Genomic DNA, 23,234 nt, shown 5'->3' on the forward strand with positions numbered 1-23,234 from the left:
CTTTATATAGCAACACTATCGTACTAATTTGAGAAATCAGCTGTTTCAGTTGAGTCATTACTACAAAGTTGTAGCCACATGGTAATTGACCTTTTTCCCAGGGCCACAGCCTAAATCCAAAGCCATAGCATTGTCTGGTTTGTTTGTTGTTGTTTTTTTTTTTTTTTTTGGTCTGAATGGACTGACTATATGGCTTTCTAGTTTAAAGTTCTTCAGCTAAAATTGTCAACCTTATTTGGGGAGATGAAATTATTTTTATGAGCCAATAATTTGAATATAATATATGATGAAGCATAGGGTTTTTTTCCTCTTTAAAGTAAATCATGTTTAGTGAATTATTTTTCAAATCACTGTGTTTTTAAAAGAGGATAATTACGTACAATTGAACATGAGTTATTTGTTGAATTTAAATCGTAGAGGAAAGTTGGTTAGATATATTTAAGTCCTGAGTCAACATGTTTGAATTTAGATGGTGACCCAAGTCTCTACCAGCAATGCATTTAGAAACCATTTTATTAAATGTATTCTTTTTGCAGGGAGTTCTGCTGTATTACGCATTCGTTCTCAGTACTTTCACTGTCTTCTGGGAGAGTGGGGCAACTGTCTCAAAATCCTGGAAGCACTTTCCTGTACCCTACCCCATACCAACCATACCGTGCATTTAATTGTGGACTTGCTCTATATTCTTCCTTCTTGATTACATTTTCTCATTTTTTTCATTTGGTTTAAGTGATATTTTTAAAATTAGAAGATTTTTCCCTCAGCCCATCAGGTAAACACTGGCCAACTTGTTTAGCTGGCTTCTTAGTAGGAGTACTAGAGGTAGTAACAACATAATAGTGGATGATGATGATGATAATATATTTTATAAAATGGTTTGTAGTTTAGAACAGGATTATTAACCTCACTTCCTGATGACAAAACAGGTTGGAGAGAGAAGCAGATTTAATTGTCTATTTTACAGAGACAGTGAGCCACCATTTTTGGTATGTTTGTTTGTTTAAGCATTCAGTATATACCAAAAAAATTATATCTTTAAACTCACAATGAGGTTTTTCAGGTTAACTCAGATGCCTTTGATCATATAACAAAGTTACTGGGATTGTAGTCTTGGCCTGTTGGTCTCATGTGAGAGCATGTTTTTACCCATCTATGCTGCTCAAGTGGAGAGGGACTGGCATCTATGGCTTCTAACTTCAAACCTTAGATTCTCTGTCATGCTTGCTATTTCAAATATTCTGTCCCATTGTTCCCTCAACACTAACCACTTGTCAAGATTTTCTAGTTACATCACTGTAACTAGATCATGCTGCCTGTGTTTGAAGAAAGACTAACATGTTAGGAATGCTTGGCAGCTCAGTAGGTATCTAATATTTCTTCTGTAGAAAAGCAAATTTAGTGAAAAAGCAAATGAAAATATTTTATAAGCAATGTTCCAAAAGGATTCAAGGAAATTGGCATTTACCTGTTATCCCACCATGTCATCAATTTTATTTTCATGTTCTTTTCCTTACTGTGACCATATGTGTCCATTTTTTATAAATAATTATAATTATACTGCATATATAACTTTTGTACGAGGCTTTCCCCCCACAAAGCTTTGTATTGTATGCATTACCCCAAGTGTTGAATGATCTTCATAATTATAATTTTTAATGCCTTTCACAGTTCGCATTGACATTCTGTTCTACCATTTAATTAACCATTCCTCTGTGGTATAAATTGCTGTTTCCCTTTAGTTATTTTCTTAAGGACAAGTTCCCAGGAGTGAGGTCACACAAACTATGAACTTCTTCTTTTTGGCAGAGAAATGGTTTTTTAACCCCACTAATTGAATGTTGGTACTTCAAAATACATTTATTTCTGTGCTTTTTCTTCTTCATATATTCATAATCGGATACTGGAACTAATAGAAAGGAATAAGCATAGGGGCTGGCCTGTGGCTCACTCGGGAGAGTGTGGTGCTGATAACACCAAGGCCACGGGTTCGGATACCGTATACGGATGGCTGGTTAGCTCACTAGGTGAGCATGGTGCTGACAACACCAAGTCAAGGGTTAAGATTACTGGTCATCTTTAAAAGAAAAAAAAAAAAGAAATGAATAAGCATATGGATAATCTAGAAAGCCTTAACAGTCTGAACTGGAAATACATGATTATTTTCTCCTAAAATTCACCATCTTGTTTTGGTATGCTTTTGCAGAGCAATGAAGGATTGGCTGAGGAAATGTGGGGAAACTGATATCAAAACCTTGGCTATGGTAAAATGAAAGTTAACTTTAGAAGGAAAGATAACTGTGGAAGAAAATTATGATTATTCTTCATGGTTGGGTTATTCAATTATAGGTTTAATCCTTTCATCCTTCTTTGCATATATCTTCCTCTAAAAAGGTACCTAATTAATAGGTATGGTAATCTACTCTGTGCAAAAGGACTGCCAGTATATGCTTATGTAATCCTACCAACATCGTAATTAATTATCATTGTTATTATAGGGATGAGAAAGCTGAGGTTCCTATTGATATTGAGTCTTTCCCCAAAAGAGTGGAACCTACTTTTAATCTCATCCTATTTTTCCCTGAAATTTTAAGCTGGATCCCTGTCAGCAATTTATATTCTATAACAGATTTTTGCATTGGCTGTGAGTTCAAAATAGATGAAATCTTAAGATCTGTTCTAAGTCAAGAGTTTCTAAATAATCAAAAGTACTTTGTGGTCAGAGTATGAAGGGCTGAGGGGACTTGTAATAGGGAAGTATAGATAGAAAAGCGGCTCTGAATCAGGAAAAGGTCCTGTGATTTCACAGAGGTATTTATTTTGACCTTTAATTTTTCTTTTCCTTAGAAGGTTCATAATTAGAGCACAGATATTTGGGATTGTCATAGTTTGGAAGATATGAACTTGATTGATACTTTTCTAAAAGTATATAGGAGAGTCTCATGGAATTGTCTCTACCTAAATGTAAACCTCACTATTTAAATGTAATACTCTCTGCCTTTGTTGATTGAGATTAGTTTTAATTACATTTCCTTAAGTAGACCTGTATGGAAAACATCTTGGATGTTTCTAAGACAAAAGTTGAATCATTTGGGCTGGACCATGGCTCACTTGGGAGAGTGTGGTGCTGATAACACCAAGGCCAAGGGTTCAGATCCCTATACAGAGATGGCCAGTTAGCTCACTTTGGAGAGTGTGGTGCTGACAACACCAACATCAAGTCAAGGGTTAAGATCCCCTTACCGGTCATCTTTAAAAAAAAAAAAAAAAAAAGTTGAATCATTTTACATGTATTTCATTTTAACTTGTTATGTCTGGGCTGTTTTGGCATTTAAAGCGATTAATTTTAAGTCACCATTTCTGTCCTGAGGCAAATGAGAGTGAGATGCTCACATCTGGACCATTTGTCTCAAGTATTGTTTCATTCAAATAGTTTAAATTACACTAGAAACTTTTGATAGTCGTGAAGTCAGGAATTTAGAGTGAATCATTCAATCTTTCCATTATAGGGGAAGATTGAAATCTCGGACTCAATGTAGAAATATAGACTGAAATAACTATTATTTTTTGTTGATTTTTTTTTTTTTAAAACAACTTTATCAAAGTATGATTGACATGTAAAAAACTGTACCTATTTAAAGTATTCAACTTTATGAGTTTGGGGATAAGTATGCACCCATGGAACCATCACCACCATCAAGGCCATAAACAAATCTGTCACCTCCCAAATTTCCTCTTGCCCCTTTTATTATTATTATAATTATTTTATGTGTGTAATATGTTGATATTTTAATTTAAAATATGCAGTTTCTGTTTTAGCTTTGTCCAAGTGTTAATTAAACTGATGAACTTCCAGAAATGACCATTTTGAAATATTTTATGTAATTATGACAGAAACTTAGCTACAAATGTACACACATGTACATATCACACTTTAAAGCAAAAAAGTACCATTACTGTTCAGCTCATAATATTTCTTTCTTTCGCCTTCATTTCTGTCTTGTTTGAAAGACTTGTATTGCATTGTCTTTTCTTTTATTCCTTCGCTTATCGCAAAGAACAGCATTATGTTTGAGTAATATATCCTAACCAAGTAAAGTTAATCACACAATGCAAGGATGGTTCAACATTAAGGAACTGAAAGAAGGAAAAAAAATAAGTTTTCGTAAATAGATCCCTTCCCCTCATTAAAAAAACTTTTGATTAAGCTGAAGACCTATTTCTAATAAAAGAAATAAAAAGCAAGTTTGTGCTAGGTAGAAACTTCAAGTTTGTAGATGGAAAACGTGTGGCTTAAACTAGAGCTGAAACTTACAGGTGGTAAAAAAACAGCAGAGGACAGTTGGGGCTGTGGTAAATGCACAAATGAATACAGCTGGCATAGAGCCTCTTGGTGGGAAATTCAAACAGTAGAAGCCCAGCCACAGAGCAGCCAGTTGCTGAGAAGGCACTTGCCCATTTCTTTATCTGTTTTGGAGATATTTATCTGATACTCTTTCCCCAATTCATTGTAATAAAGTGCCTCATTTGCATATGCATCTTACGTTCTTCAAAGATGTAGGCCCAAAAAAGGACAGTTGAATTCTCTTTATTTTGAACTTGCTTTCTGAAAAGGAAGAATAAATCAAAACTATCCTACACGTATTTGCAGCCTGAGCAGTGCAAGGTCATAATTGTCCAGATTTCCCTGGAAACAAAAAATAAAGATGAATTTATTTCTATAGCAGGGGTCTGTACTAGGTTGTTCAATGTTTATATTGTTTGATTGTCAGCAACATCCCCTGCAGCTGGACAGTATTGAATGTGTCTTATAAACAAGGAAACTGAGACTTTGAGGAGGAGCTATGCTTATTCCCAATATCAGAGGGCTAGAGAAGTAGCACAGCCTTAATTTGAATCCTGATCTGTCTGAATCCAGAGCCCATGTTTTTTCTACCATTGCTTCATACTCCACATCAGAGCTGCCCAATTGAACTATAATGCAAACAACAAATAGGGACCATGTATGCCATTTAAAATATTCCAGTAGCTTTATTTAAAAAAAGAAACACTTTCCTGATAAGGGCATGAGGGGAAAAAAAAGAAAAAAGAAAAAAAAAAAAAAACAGGTGAAATTACTTTTGATAATGTGTTTAATTTAATATATCTAAGATATTTCAACATATAACTATAAAATTGCTAATGACCTACTTCACATTCTTTTTCTTAGGACTAACTCTTTGAAACCTGGTATTATTTTATTTATAGCACATCTCAATCTAGACTAGCTGCATTTCAAGTGCTCGATAGATGCACGTATCTAATGGCCATCATATGGGATGTAGCCCTACATTATGAAAATCTACACTTAGAAAACGTGAATTTTTGGTAAGTTGTATAATGTTATAGAAAGAATCATTCATTGCCTTACACATGGATTCACCAGAAGCTTTCTCTAAGTAACCAAAATTCATTGCATATTTGTTGATATGATTCAGGATCTACTCATAAACTTAAAAATGTTTGTAATCCTCTTGTCCTGCCCACAAAGAGCTTCCAGAAAGTAGTTAAAAGAAGCCATCAAATGCTTAGCTAGTTTGTTTTTAAGTGCTTGTTTTCCCAGACAGAGGGTTTAATAATAAGTAAACTCTTAGAAATCAGATTGAGTCAAACACATGGATAGGGCTTCATTTTTTTTCTTGGCTCCCCTAAAACTACGTACGTAACAAGAGTTATGAGGTTTCGTGGGTTTACACAACCACACATCTTTTGCTTGGGCATGAAAAGATTATTTTCTTCAAATATTTGATTGTGGTAGGACCTCAGAAGGCAGGACTATTACCAGTTGGTGACCATTGCTAAGAACCACTTCCTAGTTACCTGGCAATGGCATGTGCTGTCTTCTGTCTTTGTAGTAAAGCAAAGTCCTGTATACCACAAGTTCCCTACCAGAAGCTGGGTGTCAGCCAACCAGAGATGTTGTCCAGGAACTTCCTATTATGAAAGAGAGCTGGATTTTGTGGTCCCTGCTACTTCTGAGTCTGGAGGTTTTTTTGTGGTTCTACACCCCGAAGAAGAAGCTGATGGTCTGACTGGCTATTCTTCAGGCTAGGGGAACATATGAACTCAGTTTTTCAAATACTAAGGGACATAGAACAAAGTGGAGCCATAGCATTGGCAAGCTCTTTTAAAGTCTGATGAATAAATTTGCACAGAAAAGAAAAATATTTGTCGCATGCAGGTTTACTGAGTATGGTTATATGATTTTTAAAAAATTTTTTTAAGTCACAACATGGGGATTACCTTACTAATTGAAAGATGGGACTGGCCACATATGCCTTTGCATTGAACAAATTTAATTTTACTTAAAGAATATAATTAAAATAGCAAAAGTTAACAGTCTTTTAAATTTTAATATTTTTCAGTCTGAAACAGTAACAGCTGTCTGTGTATAGGGAAGGATGGATCTACATAAATATAGCATCTTTGGAAAGGAGAGTTATATGACCAAAAGATATGATGTCTGCATTAGTCTGCAATATTCCCTAACAATTTAAAAACATAGATATTCAGCTCTCTAGTTAGCATAATTAATGGAGTCATGATTTATATAACATTATACTGCCTTTCTTATATGCACAATGTTGTATTAATAGTCCGTGTATTTCTGAGATGTGATTTTTTAACTGATGGATTCATATGGCTTTGTCTTTATTTTATTTTTTTATTTTTTTAATAATTTATTTTATTTATTGAATCAAAATCAATTATACATATTTTTGGGGTTGAACATTGAGATATGTTGATTAAATCAGTATTACTAGCATACATATTGTTACAAATCATAATTATTCTTTATGCCCCTTGTCCAACCTCTCCCCTTCCCCCATTCCCTCCCCCTCCACCCTCTAATTGCCTAGATTTCTTCTCTCCTTCTGAAAGAATAATGGTTACTCTGTTAACTTGTTACCTAGATGATCTGTCCAATGCTGAGAGATGTGATCAGGTCCCCCAATGGCTTTGTCTTTATACTTCGTCTCCCTAGTGTCAGTCCGCAGCCTTGAATTAGAGTAAGTATTAACTTCCTACACCTGTGCTGTAATAATATCATGCTTCGACAGAACTGAATAGCATAATTACCTTTTTATTTTTTACTTTTTGTTCCTTCGTAGACTGCTTTAGGAACATCATATAAGTGGAATCATAATATATGTCTTTTGTGACTGGCTTGTTTCACTTAGCATAATATCCTCAAGGTTTATCCATGTTGCAACATGTCAGAATTTCCTTCCTTTTTAAGGCTGAATAGTATTCCATTGTATGTATATACCACATTTTACTTATAAAATGTGTCTGTCCATTGATAGACACTTGGATTGCTTCCACATTTTAGCTATTGTGAATAATGCTGCCATGGGAGTACAAATATCTTTTCAAGACCCTGCTTTCAATTCTTTTGAGAATATACCCAGAAGTGGAATTGCTAGATCATATGGTAATTATATTTAGTTTTTTGAGGAACTCCTATACTGTTTTTTACAGCAGCTGTACCAGTTTATAGTCCCACCAACAGTGCACAAGAGTTCTAATTTCTTCCCATCTTTGTTAACACTTGTTATTTTCTGTTTTTTGATAGTAGCAATTCTAGTGGGTGTGAGATGGTATGTCATTGTAGTTTTGATTTCCATTTCCCTAATGAATCTTTCCATTATGCTTATTGGCTATTTGTATATCTTCTTTAGAAGGGAAATGTCTTTGCGAGTCTTTTGTTCATTTTATAATTGGGTTGTTAGTTTTGTTGTTTGAGTTTTAGGAGTTCTATATATTCTGTATATTAATCCCTTATCAGACAAATGAGTTGGAAATATTTTCTCCCTTCTGTGGGTTGCCTTTTTATTCTGTTAATAGTGTCTTTTGATGCACAAAATTTAAAATTTTCATGGCATCCAATTTGACTATTTTTGCTCCCTTGTGCCTTTGGTGTCAATATTCAAGAAATCATTGCCAAATCCAGTGTTGTAAGCTTTTGCCCTATATTTTTCTTCTAAGAGTTTTATAGTTTTAGTTCTTATAGTTACTTAGGTCATGGATCCATTTCAAGTTAATATTTTCATATCGTCTTGGGTAAGGGTTTGTATTAGTCAGGGTTCTCCAGTGAGAGAACCAATAGTATATGTACATAAATATATGAAAGGGGACTTATTAGGATTAGAGGAATTGGCTCCCGCCAATTATGATTATGAAGGCTGAGAAGTCCCATGATAGGCCATCTGCAAACTGGATGCGCGTAGCATGGCTCAGTCCAAGTCCAGAAGCCTCAGAACCAAGAAAGCTGATGGTGTGATTCTCAGTCCAAGGACAAAGGCCCGAGAGCTAGGGTTGCTGCTGGTGTTAAGTCCTGGAAACCAAAGCTGAAGAATGTCAAATTCTGATGTCCATGGACTGGAGGGAAGAGTTTATCCCAGCTCCAGTGGATAGAGCAAGAGATTTGCCTTTCTCTCTCTTTTTGTTCTCTCTGGGCCCCCAGTGGATAGGATGATGCCCACCCATATTAAGGGCAGATCTTTCCCGTCCAGTCCACTCAGGCTCGCATGTTAATCTCTTCTGGAAGCACCCACACAGACACACCCCAAAAGAATGCTATACCAGGTTTATAGGTATCCCTTGATCTAGTCAAGTTGACACCTAAAATTAACCATCACAGGGTCTAACTTGATTCTTTAGAATGTGGATATCAAGTTTTCTCAGCACTGTTGGGGATTTTTTTGCTTTTTTTTTTTTTTTTTTAAATTTTTTCCCCCAGTGCTATAATTGTTGAAAAGAACATAATTATCTTTTATGTCATTTTTTTTTCCTGTTCATCAGCCAACAATTGTTATCAGTCCACTACTCTTGCATGCAGTATCCTAGGCATGGTGACAGATGATGAAAACAGGACCAACATATTGGAACAAAAGTGTTGGGAAAGATTTGTTTACCTAGAGGTTTTTAGGAGTTTTAGAAAATAGAGACAGTATGAACACAAAATGACCATGACTTACAGGAGACCCTCCTAATAAGGATATATAACTGTTCATGAGAATGGATGTGGGAGAGTGTGAGAGGACCATGAAGACCAGTCTGAGGAGCAAAAGAGAACCGAGTGGTGATTCTTGATGAGATGGATGCTTGGCAGCAGAGTGCAGAATAGATTGAATCCCAGAGAGTGTCCAGTTAGGAGAGAAAAGAGACACTAATTTAAACAGTGGCCCTGGGAATGGAGAGGGGATTGAGGATGCATATGAAGAGGTAGAAGGGACAAGGTTTTCTGTCTTATTGGTTATGTAAGGTGAGAGAAGATAATTGAAGTCCAGCCAAGCTTTGGAGATGTGCCACTTTTTTGATCACTGTGATTTGGTGTTGCTGCCCTAGGTGCCAGGGTATGTTAGGGAAATAGACAAAGCCTTTGTTATCCCAAAGATGGGCACCACTGAAGCAAATAAATAGTTCCAAGTAATAAGTGCAATGAAGAAAATGTCATTGGATAGTCTGATAGGGAACGTGGAGAACAGCTTTAGTTAGGGAAGGATCCCTCTGAGGGAGTGACATTTGAGCTGACATCTCAGTGGTTAGGGGTCAGCCATGAACAATTTGAAGAAAGCCAATTCTAGGCAGAAGAAATAGCCTGAGGTAAAGCACTAAAATAGGAGGTTTTTTTTGGCATACTTGAGAAGTAGATAGAAGGTCAGCATGGCTAATACATAGTGAGGGCAGGACAGATAGGATATGAAGTGGGAGAGAGAGGCTTGGGATAAGTCAGCAGTTCTCAAACACTTGGTTTTAGGATCCCAGTGCTCTCTTAAAAATTATTTTAAGGATCCCAAAGAACATTTCTTATGGAATATACATGTATATTTTCCCCCATTTGAAATTAAAACAAATTTTAAAAATATTAATTCCTGGGCTGGCCAGTTAGCTCAGTTAGTTAGAGCTTGGTATTACAACACCATGGTCAAGGGTTCAAATTCCCGAACCAACCAGCTACCAAAATAATAATAAAAATAATAATAATAATAATATAATTTCTTTAAAATAACCATAACAAACCCATTATATGTAGCATAATGACTGGCTTAATAGAAGATAGCTGGATTCTCATATCTGCTTCTGTGTTCAGTCTCTCGTGATATCATTCAACATGTAGTCTCTAGAAAAAGCCACTGTATTCTTGTGAAAAAGAGTGATGAAGCCAAATAAACTCTTATTATTACGATTATGAAAATTGTTTTGACCTCCCCCTTCCCCCTATCCACCGCTCCGCACACACATCCCAACAGGTCTCCAGAACCCCTTAATGATCCCCAGGCCGTATTTTGAGGCCATGCTTTGAGATCATGGCATTTAAGCCAAGGTAAAGAGTTTGTGTTTTATTGTAAGAGCAATACAAAGACATTAGAGAAGTTTAATAGGTCTGTGACAAGATGTTTTAGGTTTTTGAATCAGTACTTTGGATGCTACGTGAAGAATGGTTTGGAGGGGTCAAAGGCAGAAGCAGAAAGATTAGTTAGGAGGCAGTTACAGTAGCCCAGGTGAGAGATGACAATAGCTAAAGCATAGCAGTAGAGATGGGAGAAATGATATCTTGTGATATGTTTTACAGCTGGACTGTTATGATTTACTGATGTATTTGTTCTAGAAGGTTCTGTGTTCCAGAGACATTGTAGCACAGATCCATCAATGGCTGGCACCAGAGAGACTTGGGTTTGAATTTTAGGAAAGCCATTAACTAGCTGTGTGAGAAATGGATAGCATTTCTCCCTGTCTTCAGAAAAAAATGTGTGGATTATATTTGACCAAGCAGACTAGAGTTAGCTCATTTCCTGAGAGCCTCAGATTCTCTGGGTTCTCTGCTTTGGCTACATGTGTTTGGCCAGGAAGGTAATGCTACACAATGTTAAGAGGCTGAGATTAAATACATTTAGGTTGTGGTACGAGTAACCTACATTATATGGCAAGATCCTAATCAAATGTAATTTAAATTATTTCTGTTCTTATGAGAAATATTAACTTGGTGGAGACTTGAAACAGACGGTGTGCAGTTGGAGTGAATAACTATATTATTCTAAATAAACATTTGCTGGAGCTGGGAAGCAGCAATCCATATTTCATTTATCCCTATTTACATTATCAGGTCAGCTGTGTTGCTGCTGCTTTTAACTTGCATTAGGGTTATCAAGAGGTTTTGATGTTGGCAGGGAATTACAACATATCTTTAAATATTAAAATCACTAGCATTGGAAGAGATCCTTTAGTTACTCTCAATATAGTATTAATGCATTCGTGGTGAATAGCTGTCTAATAATACCTTACACTTGAGTAGTCTAATAGAGCTCTTTCTTATCTTACTTTATTTGCCTTTCAACACCTCCATACCCTCCATTCTACAGAGGAAGAAACAAAGGCTCTGAAGTACTTGTCCAGTTTTCCATAGTAGCTGATAAATTGACAGAAGAATCAGGATTCGAAATCACATCTTCCAGTCTCATGCCTAGTCTTCTTTCTTCCACAATAGCCTGCCTTTGACTATTCAAGAACATAAATCTCCAGCTGGTCTAGAATTTGGTTCATTTGCCAAACTGCCCTTTTCATTTTATCTTTTCCTGCAAACAAGCTTTTCATATTCACTGTATATTCTTTTTTTTTTTTTTTTTTTTCATTTTAAAACTTTTTTTTTTTTTTAATTTTATTTTGTCGATATACATTGTAGCTGATTATTGCTTCCCATCACCAAAACCTCCCTCCCTTCTCCCTCCCCCCCTCCCCCCGACAATGTCCTTTCTGTTTGCTTGTTGTATCAACTTCAAATAATTGTGGTTGTTATATCTTCTTCCCCCCCCCCCCCCGGTTTGTGTGTGTGTGTGTGTGTGTGTGTGTGTGTGTGTGTGTGTGTATGTGTGTGTGTGAATTTATATATTAATTTTTAGCTCCCTCCAATAAGTGAGAACATGTGGTATTTCTCTTTCTGTGCCTGACTTGTTTCACTTAATATAATTCTCTCAAGGTCCATCCATGTTGTTGCAAATGGCAGTATTTCATTCGTTTTTATAGCTGAGTAGTATTCCATTGTGTAGATGTACCACATTTTCCGTATCCACTCATCTGATGATGGGCATTTGGGCTGGTTCCAACTCTTGGCTATTGTAAAGAGTGCTGCGATGAACATTGGGGAACAGGTATACCTTCGACTTGATGATTTCCATTCCTCTGGGTATATTCCCAACAGTGGGATGGCTGGGTCGTATGGTAGATCTATTTGCAATTGTTTAAGGAACCTCCATACCATTTTCCATAGAGGCTGCACCATTTTGCAGTCCCACCAACAATGTATGAGAGTTCCTTTTTCTCCGCAGCCTCGCCAGCATTTATCGTTCAGAGTCTTTTGGATTTTAGCCATCCTAACTGGGGTTAGATGGTATCTCAATGTGGTTTTGATTTGCATTTCCCGGATGCTGAGTGATGTTGAGCATTTTTTCATATGTCTGTTGGCCATTTGGATATCTTCCTTAGAGAAATGCCTACTTAGCTCTTTTGCCCATTTTTTAATTGGGTTGCTTGTTTTCTTCTTGTAAAGTTGTTTGAGTTCCTTATATATTCTGGATATTAATCCTTTGTCAGATGTATATTTTGCAAATATTTTCTCCCACTCTGTTGGTTGTCTTTTAACTCTTTTAATTGTTTCTTTTGCTGTGCAGAAGCTTTTTAGTTTGATATAATCCCATTTGTTTATTTTTCCTTTGGTTGCCCGTGCTTTTGGGGTCGTATTCATGAAGTCTGTGCCCAGTCCTATTTCCTGAAGTGTTTCCCCTATGTTTTCTTTAAGAAGTTTTATTGTCTCAGGGTGTATATTTAAATCCTTAATCCATTTTGAGTTGATTTTAGTATACGGTGAGAGGTATGGATCTAGTTTCATTCTCCTGCATATCGATATCCAGTTATCCCAGCACCACTTGCTGAAGAGGCAGTCCCTTCGCCACTGAATAGGCTTGGTGCCTTTGTCAAAGATCAGATGGCAGTAAGTGTGTGGGTTGATTTCTGGATTCTCTATTCTATTCCATTGGTCAGTGTGTCTGTTTTTATGCCAGTACCATACTGTACCATACAGTACCATACTTTTCATATTCACTGTATATTCTATCTTATCTATGAGATGGTCTTAAATTGAGGGAGGAAGGAAAATTTTTATATTAACTCTTTTATCTGACCTAAGGTACTGTGTCCATTGTACTTGTCCCAGTTAAATTCTGAAATGAGATTTGTGTGGTGTCTTTTAAGTGTTTTTGTATCCCTTGTTACAAATAATACATTTGCTCTTACCTTCTTTGCAACTATATTCTTGCTGATGCTTCAGCAAAAGCAAGTTTTAAAATAAGTGGGTTTAAAAAGGCATTTTTAAAATCATGGATCTAATCGTTATAGTAACCTAAACAGCTAACATATATATTTCATCTTGAAATTCTTAGTGTGTACACCCCTACAGATTACACTCACTATTTGGCTTTTGTTTTTTTCCTCCATTTCCCTGGCTGCTCTTTTTCAATCTCCTTTTTTAGTTTCTTGTCTTCTGTGATCTCTAAAAGTTGCAATACCTGGAGATCAATCCTTGCACCTCTATCCTATACTCACTCCCTCCAAGGTCTCTGGTCTCTAGCTTTAAGTAGGATCTATATTCCATTAATTGACAATATTTAATCATAGACTTGGACTTTCCCACTCCATGCTTCAGCCTCAGACTTATATCCAACTGCCTATGCAACCTCTCTATTTGAATGTCTAGGAGGCATTTCAAAGTTACTCCTGATCTCTAACTGCCCTTTCCCCCATCTTCCTTTCCCGTTTCCCCCATTTCAGTAGATGGCAACTCCATTATTCTAGTTGCTCAGTCTAAAAACTTCAAAATTGTTCCTTCTGTCTTTCATTTACTGCTCTATCCTCAGTAGTAGGAGACCTAGTAGTTAAATATTTTTGAATGAATGAATGAGAAAAATACTAAGATTTGATTCAGGAAAAAGTTGTTAGGCCTCCTTATCTAACTACTTTTTTTCTTTCCCCACCCCTACCACCGTGATGGGCTGAGTCATGTCCCACCCCCTCAAATTCGTATGTTGAAGTCCTAACCCCTAGTACCTCAGAATGTGACCCTACTTGGGCCGAGCCCGTGGCGCACTTGGTAGAGTGCTGCGCTGGGAGCGCGGCGACGCTCCCGCCACGGGTTCGGATCCCATATAGGAATGGCCAGTGCGCTCACTGGCTGAGTGCTGGTCACGAAAAAGACAAAAAAAAAAAAAAGAATGTGACCCTACTTGGAGATAGGGTCTTTAAAGAGGTAATTACATTAAAATAAGATCATTAGGGTGTGTCCTAATCCATTATGACTGATGTCCTTATAAGAAGAGGAAATTTGGACATATTTCAGTCTAGGAAAGTATCATCTTTCTCACCATGTTTCTTTTCTTGTCCTCCTTTCCTGTCTTATTTATATCTTCCTTGTGAATGGGATTGTCCTAAGAAGGCATTGATTTAGATTGCAGATGGCCTTAGGTAGTTGATCCTAGCTTCCAGAATTAGGAGCTGGAAACATCAGCAAAGACTTGTAAAGCAGAATTTTCTGTGGAACAGTATGGACAAATGGCAGAACTTGGAAAATCATGAGAGTTAGGGGCTTGTAAACCTGTTGTAATCTTTGGCTTTATGACTAATCTGAAGAAAAGGGTTACTAGCTTGAAGAAGATGATCTGAATAAATTATTAAAGTTCATGAAAGACTGTTTACTGTTTAACAGTTACTAGCTGTTCTTCAATACTGAATATGAAGTAAAAGTCAGTACAATAAAAATTGACAGAATTTAATTTAGCTGTATTTTGAAGTATCATATTTCCACTCAACCTCTCATAGCTCGACTTTCTTCATTTTTATACTAGTAATTTCCAGTTCCAGATCAGACTATTCTTTTCCACTCCAAACTTCTGAATTTAAATGTCAACTGGGAACCTCCACACAAGGTTCTTAGAGGCCCCCAAAAAGCATTGTGTCCTATTCTGAACTCATTACCTCTCCCCTCCAACATCTAGTGTCATCTAGTTTGTTAATAATTCCAGGTGTTACCCAGACTCATTCTTTTCCCATATTCCACATCTAATCAATTGACAAATCCTCCGCATTCTAATTCTGAATATCTTTAAAATCCACTCTCCTTTTTCCATTCCTATTGCCACTCTGTCTCAGGTGACCATTATCTCTAACTGTAACAACCTCCTCAGTAGGCTGAGTTATATTCTTACCACTTTTCCTATTGCAGCCAGTGATCTTTCTTTTCTTATGAGATATTTTAAACTTACAAAACAAGACAGAAGCACAGTATAACAAAGCCTCATACCCCCTCTTCAATTTGTCAAATCTTAATGTTTTGTTGTGGTTTTTGTTTCAGGTCTTTTTAAGTGAAAGTATCTGTGCCTGGTTCCATCCCTTTCCTTCTCTTTGCAGAAGTAGTCATTATCCTGAATTTGAAGTTTATTATTCTCTTGAATGTTTTTATATTTTGCTACATATACATGTCTCCCTTAACATATATAATTGTTCTTTATGTTTTCAGACTTTATAAAAATATTCCATGATCCATATTTTTTCAGCAACCTGTTCTTTTTACCCAATATCACTACACTGTTTTGGAATATTTCTTTTTGATACATGTATGTCTACTTCACTTGTTTTATCAGTATTGTCTATTTCATTTATGAATATACCACAATTAAGTTGTCCCTTCTCTTGTTGCTGGACATTTAACATGTTACTCTTCTACATAAATTTTATTTTCTTCTCAGGTTATACTAGAAATCTTGTGCATGTAATAAGAGTTGCATTTAATTTTTATATTAAAATGAAGAGAGGTAAAATATTTGTGATAGAGAATCTTTCCATTCAGGAACACAATAGATCTTTCCATTTATTTTGGTCTCCTTTTATGTCTTTAATCTACTTATTTTGTTCTTCATACATTCATGTTCTTCATAAATGTCTTATATATCTTGTGTTAGATGTATTCCTTGATGGTGTATAATTTTTGTTGTATATTTGAATGTTTTTGTCTTTTGTTTGTTTTTGGCACCTGACCGGAATGTGGAATCAAACCCTTGACCTTGGTGTTATAAGGTGGTACTCTAACTAACAGAGCTAACCGGCCAGGCCAGTGTTTTTGAAATTTCTATATTTGTTTTCTGTTATATAGGAATGAAATTAATTTTTAAGACATTGGGCTTCTTTCTAGCAACCTTGCTGAAGCTGCATATTAATCCTTATAACTAGGTAGTAGATTCTCTTTAGTTTTCTATGTAGAAAGTCATCTAGTCTACACAAAATGACAGTTTTATTTTTTCCTTTCTAATCCTTATTTCTTCTTACTGTCCTGCTACCATGGCTTGACTCTTGAGTGAATGTTGAATAGAAACATTGGTACTAGATATATTTATCTTCTTTCTGAGTTGAAAGGAATGCTTGTAATATTTCCCCAATAGTGTGACATGTTATGTATTGGTTTTTGGAAGAGACCCTTTATGAGGTTAAGGAATTGATTGATCTATTTATAGTTTTGTTTATAGTCATGAGTGGGAATGGGTTTTATCAAATGCTTTTTCTGTAATTATTGAGATGATCCTAAGATTTTCTATTTTTAATCTGTTAAAATGGTGAATTATAGTGGATTTTCTAATATTAAATTATCCTTGAATTCTTGGATATACTCAACTTGATCGTGATTTTCTAAAGAATACATTGGTGGATTTGATTTACTCATTTTTTTTTCAGCTTCATTGTGGTATAATTTATATTCAATAAAATTGACCCATTTTATATATATAATTTGAGTTTTTGCTATTGTATACAGTTGTGTATTACCATTACAATCAAGATATAGAACATCTCCATGACCATAAAAAGATTTATCATGCCCTCCAATGTGCTCCTTTATATTCATTTTCTTCTGTCAGTCTCAGGCAACCACTGATCTGCTTTCTGTAACTAGTTTTATCTTGTCTAAAGTTTTATATAAAGGAGTAATACGGTATATAGTTTTTTGGTGTCTGGCATCTTTCACTTACCCAAATGCTTTTGACATTTAACCATGTTGTTGGGTATATGTGTCAATAGTCTGTTCCTTTGTTGATGTGTTATATAATCTGTGATACTTTGACTAGTATATTGAGCATTTTTTATTTGCTTACCAGCTGTTTGTATATCTTCTTTTGAGAATTGTCTCTGTAAATCTTTTTTTGCTCATTCTGAAAATCAGGTTGTTATTAATGAGTTGTAAGAGATATTTATATATTTTGGATATCTTTATGTCTGGGGTCACGTGGTGCCGGTAGAAGACAGAGAAAAGACAGGTGACTAGGCAGGAAATTAGTATATTCATGAGCCAAGTGATCCTTCACAAGTATGCTAGAAATCTTTGAGATTCTTCCAAAAATCAGACAAGATCTAAGAGGTGTACCACAGGCTTTGGAGGCTCCCAGGAGTTTTGTGCTTGTATAGTTAAGATCACCAGTTATGATGTTCAGATTATATTTATGTGTGTGTGTGTGTGTGTGTGTGTATATTTTTAAAAGTTGAGTCAAAAGGAATGCTTTTTTTCTCCAGATACTTAATTTTCTGCCCTTTTTATGAAGATAGAATATAATCTCTCCTTATATTCTTGCTTCTGTTCTTATATTTATTTTTTTGCTATAATCAGCATCTCCCTGATTTGGTTTAGTATTCTTCCTGACTTTTGCAAGTGTTACATGCTTTCCTCACCAAAAGTGAAGACAATTTTTGGTTATTATTAAAAAAAAGAAAAAAAAACTTGACCAATATACAGGTTTTTAAATTAAAAACTGAATAAGCCTACAACTCTCTCTCTGCACTCTAGATAAGTACTGCTACCAATTTGTCATTTATCTTTTCTGTGTGTATTTATTGTTACTCTGCATTTCTGGAGTTCTTTTACATAATTGGGATCCTACTTTAGTTTGCTAAACTGGGATGGATAAAAATAGGACTAACCAAGAATTGATTGGGACTCTGTTGTAGAGGTGAAGGACATAATGGAAGTCATAGATGTCACCTTTTCTATGTGGATTTAAGTACAGGTTTTTTCAGAGTGCATTCTACCTCCTTACCTGAGGCTGCTCAAGTCGAATGAGCCCCTGTTCTTCCATCCAGAGATGGATATCTGTGAATCTTAACAAATCAGGCCAAAGGAGATGCTCAGATAAAAGAATTTCATTGGAAACACCCAGTGTTGTTGGTGTCATAGCTGTGGTTCAGGTAGAGTTTTTTTGTCTTAGCCCTTTCAATAACTATCAGTAATCTTAAGCTGATGACTCAGCTCTTCATACCTTATCTTTGCAGTGCCTTAGCTCTGACTTCATATTGTTAGTAGTCTGTCTTTAAATACTTTTTTGTATGTTATTTTCCTTGGAGGTCAATAGATAAAGATCTCTTTATATTCACTATTAAGAAAGTAAAAATGTTAACACAGATCAACCACCTCAGTAGGTGCTGTAAAATGGATTTTATAGGCATAGAAAGAAACTAAGAAATAGACATTTGAATTTTTCCAGCTTTTTAATTAGCCATAGCAGGAGTCAGTATACTATGGCCCACTATCTGTTTTTGTAAATAAAGTTTTATTGGAACACAGCCAAGCCCATTTTTTTGTATAATGTCTACAGTGTGCTACAACAGCAGAGTTGAATAATTGTGACAGAAACCATATGGCCTACAATGCCAAAAATGTTTACTATCTTGTCCTTTGCAGGAAAATTTTGCTTATCCCTAAGCTATAGGAATGTATTAGATAAATTAATTTTCAGTGTATTTATAAATATGGAATGAAAGAAATTTTTTTCAACCACTAGTGTTAGTATATGTTAAAGCATTAATTTTATTTGAGCTCTGTCTTCAAGGTCTCTTATAAGTATTTTCTGGTAATTTCTTTACTTGAGTCTCTTTGTCTCCATTTTTGCTGAATAATAAATTTTGTCATTGTAAACAGTTATTCTTGGCTGTCTCTGCATATGAAGCCTGCAAATTTTTAGAAAGTTGGATGTGTTTTCAGGTTTGTGGCAGAGCTACAAAGATGGTAAATGCTCATCCTTAAGTATGTGTTATGCCCATAATCAGTTTAGCCAATTTTATAAGGCTGAAAGTACAACAGTAATTTTGAAGTTCTTTCCTATGTCTTTAACAGATTAGAATTGTCAATTTTGGAAATGCTTGTTATCTGAAATTGCACATTTAGAACATTTACCTGTCCTTGGTAGTGGTTACAGAGAGACTGTGGTCTAGGAAACCTTTTTCCTGATTTTTCCCTTGGCTCTGATCCCAACATGGGGGGGCAGTATTCAAACTATATCCTTATGTGCTGCCTGGAAAGCCCATGTAGCCTTCCCAGCAAACTACTTAACAGTCTGTTACGACTTCCCTGGCCTTCATACGTGGTAATGTTTCTACTTCTTTATCTTCCCAGTACTTTGTACACATTTGAATATATGTCTTTCCCATAAGTGAGATCCCTGTCTTCTTTATCTCTGAACTTTCCCAAGACCTGGCAACTACAGGGCAGTCAGTAGAATTGGATCTGGAGAACCTCAAAATTCAGGTCTGAATGATTGGAAAGAATCCAGTTATTCATCAATACAGAATTGCTTAAATAAACTATGGTACATCTTCAAAATGGAGTATCATGCAACTGTTTTAAAAATTGAGGAATTAATTTTGTTCTGGCCAGCCACCAAAAAAAAAAAAAAAAAATTGAGGAATTAAGAATTCCAGGACATATTATGAAACTATAAAACACAACAAAAAAACCAAGGAGGAGTATAGTTTGTATGTGGTATAGATCAGTTGTCTATCTCTGCATAACAAATCATGCCAAAATTCAGTGGCCTAAAATGGTAATCCCCGCTTCACCCCCTTTTTATATTAGTCTATGAGTTAAGACAGTTCTGCTCTTGGTTGTGCTCATTCACTCATATGTCTGCAGTCAGGTAGCTGCAGATCAGATAAGTGGCTCTTGAGTTAGGATGGGCTCTCACATGTTTGGGAATCAACTGGACTACGATGGCCTCAGCTCATACAACTCATCTCTCCTCCGTGTGGTCTCGTTCTCCAGCAGACTAGTCTGGATTTATTTTCATAGCAGAGTCACGGTTCCAAGAGAGGCTTAGAACTGGCTCATTGTTACTTCCATCACATCACATTGGCCAAAGCAAGTCAGAGGGCCTGGTCAGGTTCAGTGGGTGGAGAAATAGACCCCACTTCCTGATGCATTGCAGAAGGCATGGCTACAGACAGGCCATTATTTGGGGCACTCAGTTTAATATAATTATGCCACCCTTTTGTAATCATGGGTGGGATAATAATGTACATTTGTGTTTACTCATTTGTACATAGAGAAAGAATGGAAGGATAGACAAGAAACTAGTTTACCTATGTGGTAGGAAATGTAGGGACAGGAGCAAGAAGTTTATCTTTTTATATTGTATTGATTTTTGAACCATGTAAATGTGTCCTTATACATGTAAAAGAAAAAATTCTCTACCTTTTCCCTCTGCTCCTGAAGATAATTCTCTTTAAACCCTCCTATTTGTTTCTTAGGAGTCTGATTCGTTTAGAAGCCATTTGAGGCACTTTTTCTTTTCTTTTCTTTTTTTCTTGGTAGCTGGTGGGTTTAGGAATCCGAACCCATGACCTTGGTGTTGTAAGGCGGTGTTCTAACCAACTGAGCTGATTAGGGCAGCCCTGATTTGTTTAGAGAAACAGATTTAATGGCTTTCTTGGCCAACCTGATTGGAATGATCAGTAGTATTCCTGTCATTTTACATCTGAAAGATGTAAATTCCCATTTTTTTAAGTGATGACAAATGGGATCACTTAAGCATATCTATTTCTACACAAAACTCAATGCAGATAAATATCTCCAAGGCTGAGTAAAATAATTACTTCTAATAGATTTTAAATCTGATTCAGGTAAACATGTAAGAGTGTGTCTGTCTGCTGTGTATCAGCCATCATTATATCCATTATGGTAACCCTTCACAGTAACCCTGTGTTGGAAGTATTATCTCTAGGGACAGATGGGGAAAACCATTGCCACACAACTAGCAAGTGATAGAACGTCCTTTACATCAAGCTCACCTTCTTTTGCCTAAACATGCTTCCTCCCTGAGACCTGGGAGTTTCTCTTCTTTCTAGTTGTTTGGGAGTAGTCTTTCCCTGAGGTAATTGCATTATTTTATCTCATATTTACACTTATGCTCTGTACTATTCTTTGCCAGCTTCAAAACAATAATAAAATACAAAAAAACAACTTCAAAGAAAAAGCCGTTTATGATAAATTGTAATGATTTCTTCTAATGGTTTGTAAGTGCCCTCGTTTGTGGGCAGTTTATCATAAAGGATTCTTCTCAAGTAGCACTTTTCTTAGATGTTTATCAATAATCCAGTAGTCCCCTCTTATTCTCAAGGGGATATGTTCTAAAACCCTCAGTGTATGCCTGAAACTGAGGGTCATAACAAACCCAATATACAGGCCTTTTCCATCCTAAACACTTACCACGTGCCACGGCCGTAACTGCTGTTTGAGGTGAGACAGCAAAACTAACATGAATTTTTTTTTTCCTTCTTCACAATTTCATGGATAGATTTGTCCATACTGTAGATCATGGCAACTATAGCATATGATTTTTTTTTTCTTATTGTTGAGAATTTTCATGTTTTCACTTTTTATGGTAAGCATTTTACAGCTTCTCTTTGGCATATCCAAATTGCTAGTGTCACTGACTGACAGGGAGATTGGACAGTATAGATACACTGTTCAAAGGGATGATAGAAGTCCTGCAGGAGATGGAGCTGGATGATGTGATTTTTATCACATTACTCAGAATGGCAAGTTTAAATTTAAATTTAAGAATTTAAAACTTATGAATTGTTTATTTCTGGAATTTTCCATCAATATTTTTGGACTGCAGTAGACCAAGGGCAACTGAAACTGCAAAAAGTGAAATTGTTGATAAGAGGGGGCTAATTTATGTTTAATATTCTCTTAGAGCTACAGAATATTTCTACTTTTTAGTTTCGTGTTTGAATTTTCAAATTCCTGTGTGGTGAAAAATATCACTGCTATCACAGGACTGTTTATTCTTTATTCTCTTTTTCATCTGTTTTCTATTTTCATGATATCTTTAGCATATTGCACAATGAAGTAAAATTATTATTCAGACATACTTTTCCACATTGACTTATCAACTTGTTTGGTTTAATGTAGTTAGGTGTTGAAGCATTAATGACTTTGGAAATGCATGTGGCCATATCTGGGAGAGATATATATATGTTTATTAATCACACATATATTAAAAATAAAAAAACCAAAGAACTCAAAGGATAACTAAATTGTGAGTGACTTTGAATCTTAGAATGTGAGTTTAAAATTGAGTTTATGACAAAACTAGAGGTTATTTTGATTTTCGGGGACCAAATACTTTATGGCTGCTTGATAGCCCAAACAATGGTGTTTATGGGTTCAAGTCACACTTGAGAGAAAGGAATTTCTTCTCCTGAACTTTGTCTAAGATTCTCTGTGATTGAAAAGAGCTCAAGGTATGGTTGGTTCTTTCAAGGAATCCAGCTGAAATACATCAAAAACACAAAACACAAAAACATCAGTTTCATAAAAATTCAGAGAAAGTCACCATAACAGCGATAACATAACAGCATGTCATAGCCATCTTTCTACAGGGAATTACTCTAATCCAACTCTGACCCCAAGCAGAGGGTTAAAATGCCAGCTTTGGAACATGCCACATACCCATCAGCTGAGCAGCTGCTGAATTTGTCATGCTATAAACCACCTGGGTAGATCTCTCACACCATGAGGTGCATTTATGCCACACAGCCTCCAACAAAAATACCACCTTACACTGTACTTGGTGCTTTTACAAATGTTAATTCGTGGAATTGTTGATAGTATACCCATTTAACATAGGAAGCAGACCTTAATAATAACTTGGGCTTAGTCACTTGCCTAGTTCAGTGGTAAACCCAGAACTTGACTCTAGAATTCCTGTATTCTAATCATCATTAGTTTATTAAGTACCTTCTTTATGCCTAGCACTAGTCTAGGCATAATCGCTAATCCTTACATCTTTCTTGCCAGGTATGTCTAATTATCACTTACTTTACATATA

The 23,234-nt window shown here is 35.8% G+C and overlaps 1 protein-coding gene across 6 annotated transcripts in view; it reads left to right on the forward strand.

The window, feature by feature from the left end:
* Window positions 1-23,234, forward strand: part of CBFA2T2 (CBFA2/RUNX1 partner transcriptional co-repressor 2) — a 137,869-nt gene that overhangs the window by 66,644 nt on the left and 47,991 nt on the right. Inside the window, exon 3 of one of the 6 annotated variants that reach the window (XM_063090553.1) lies at window positions 6,951-7,046. The exons of the other annotated variants lie outside the window; for them this stretch is intronic. The gene's annotated coding sequence lies outside the window, so the exon portion shown is untranslated. The remainder of the gene's footprint in view (window positions 1-6,950; window positions 7,047-23,234) is intronic. 6 annotated transcript variants of the gene reach the window in all.

The sequence above is a fragment of the Cynocephalus volans genome, chromosome 1 (assembly GCF_027409185.1).
Source record: "Cynocephalus volans isolate mCynVol1 chromosome 1, mCynVol1.pri, whole genome shotgun sequence".
NCBI classification, from domain to species: domain Eukaryota; kingdom Metazoa; phylum Chordata; class Mammalia; order Dermoptera; family Cynocephalidae; genus Cynocephalus; species Cynocephalus volans.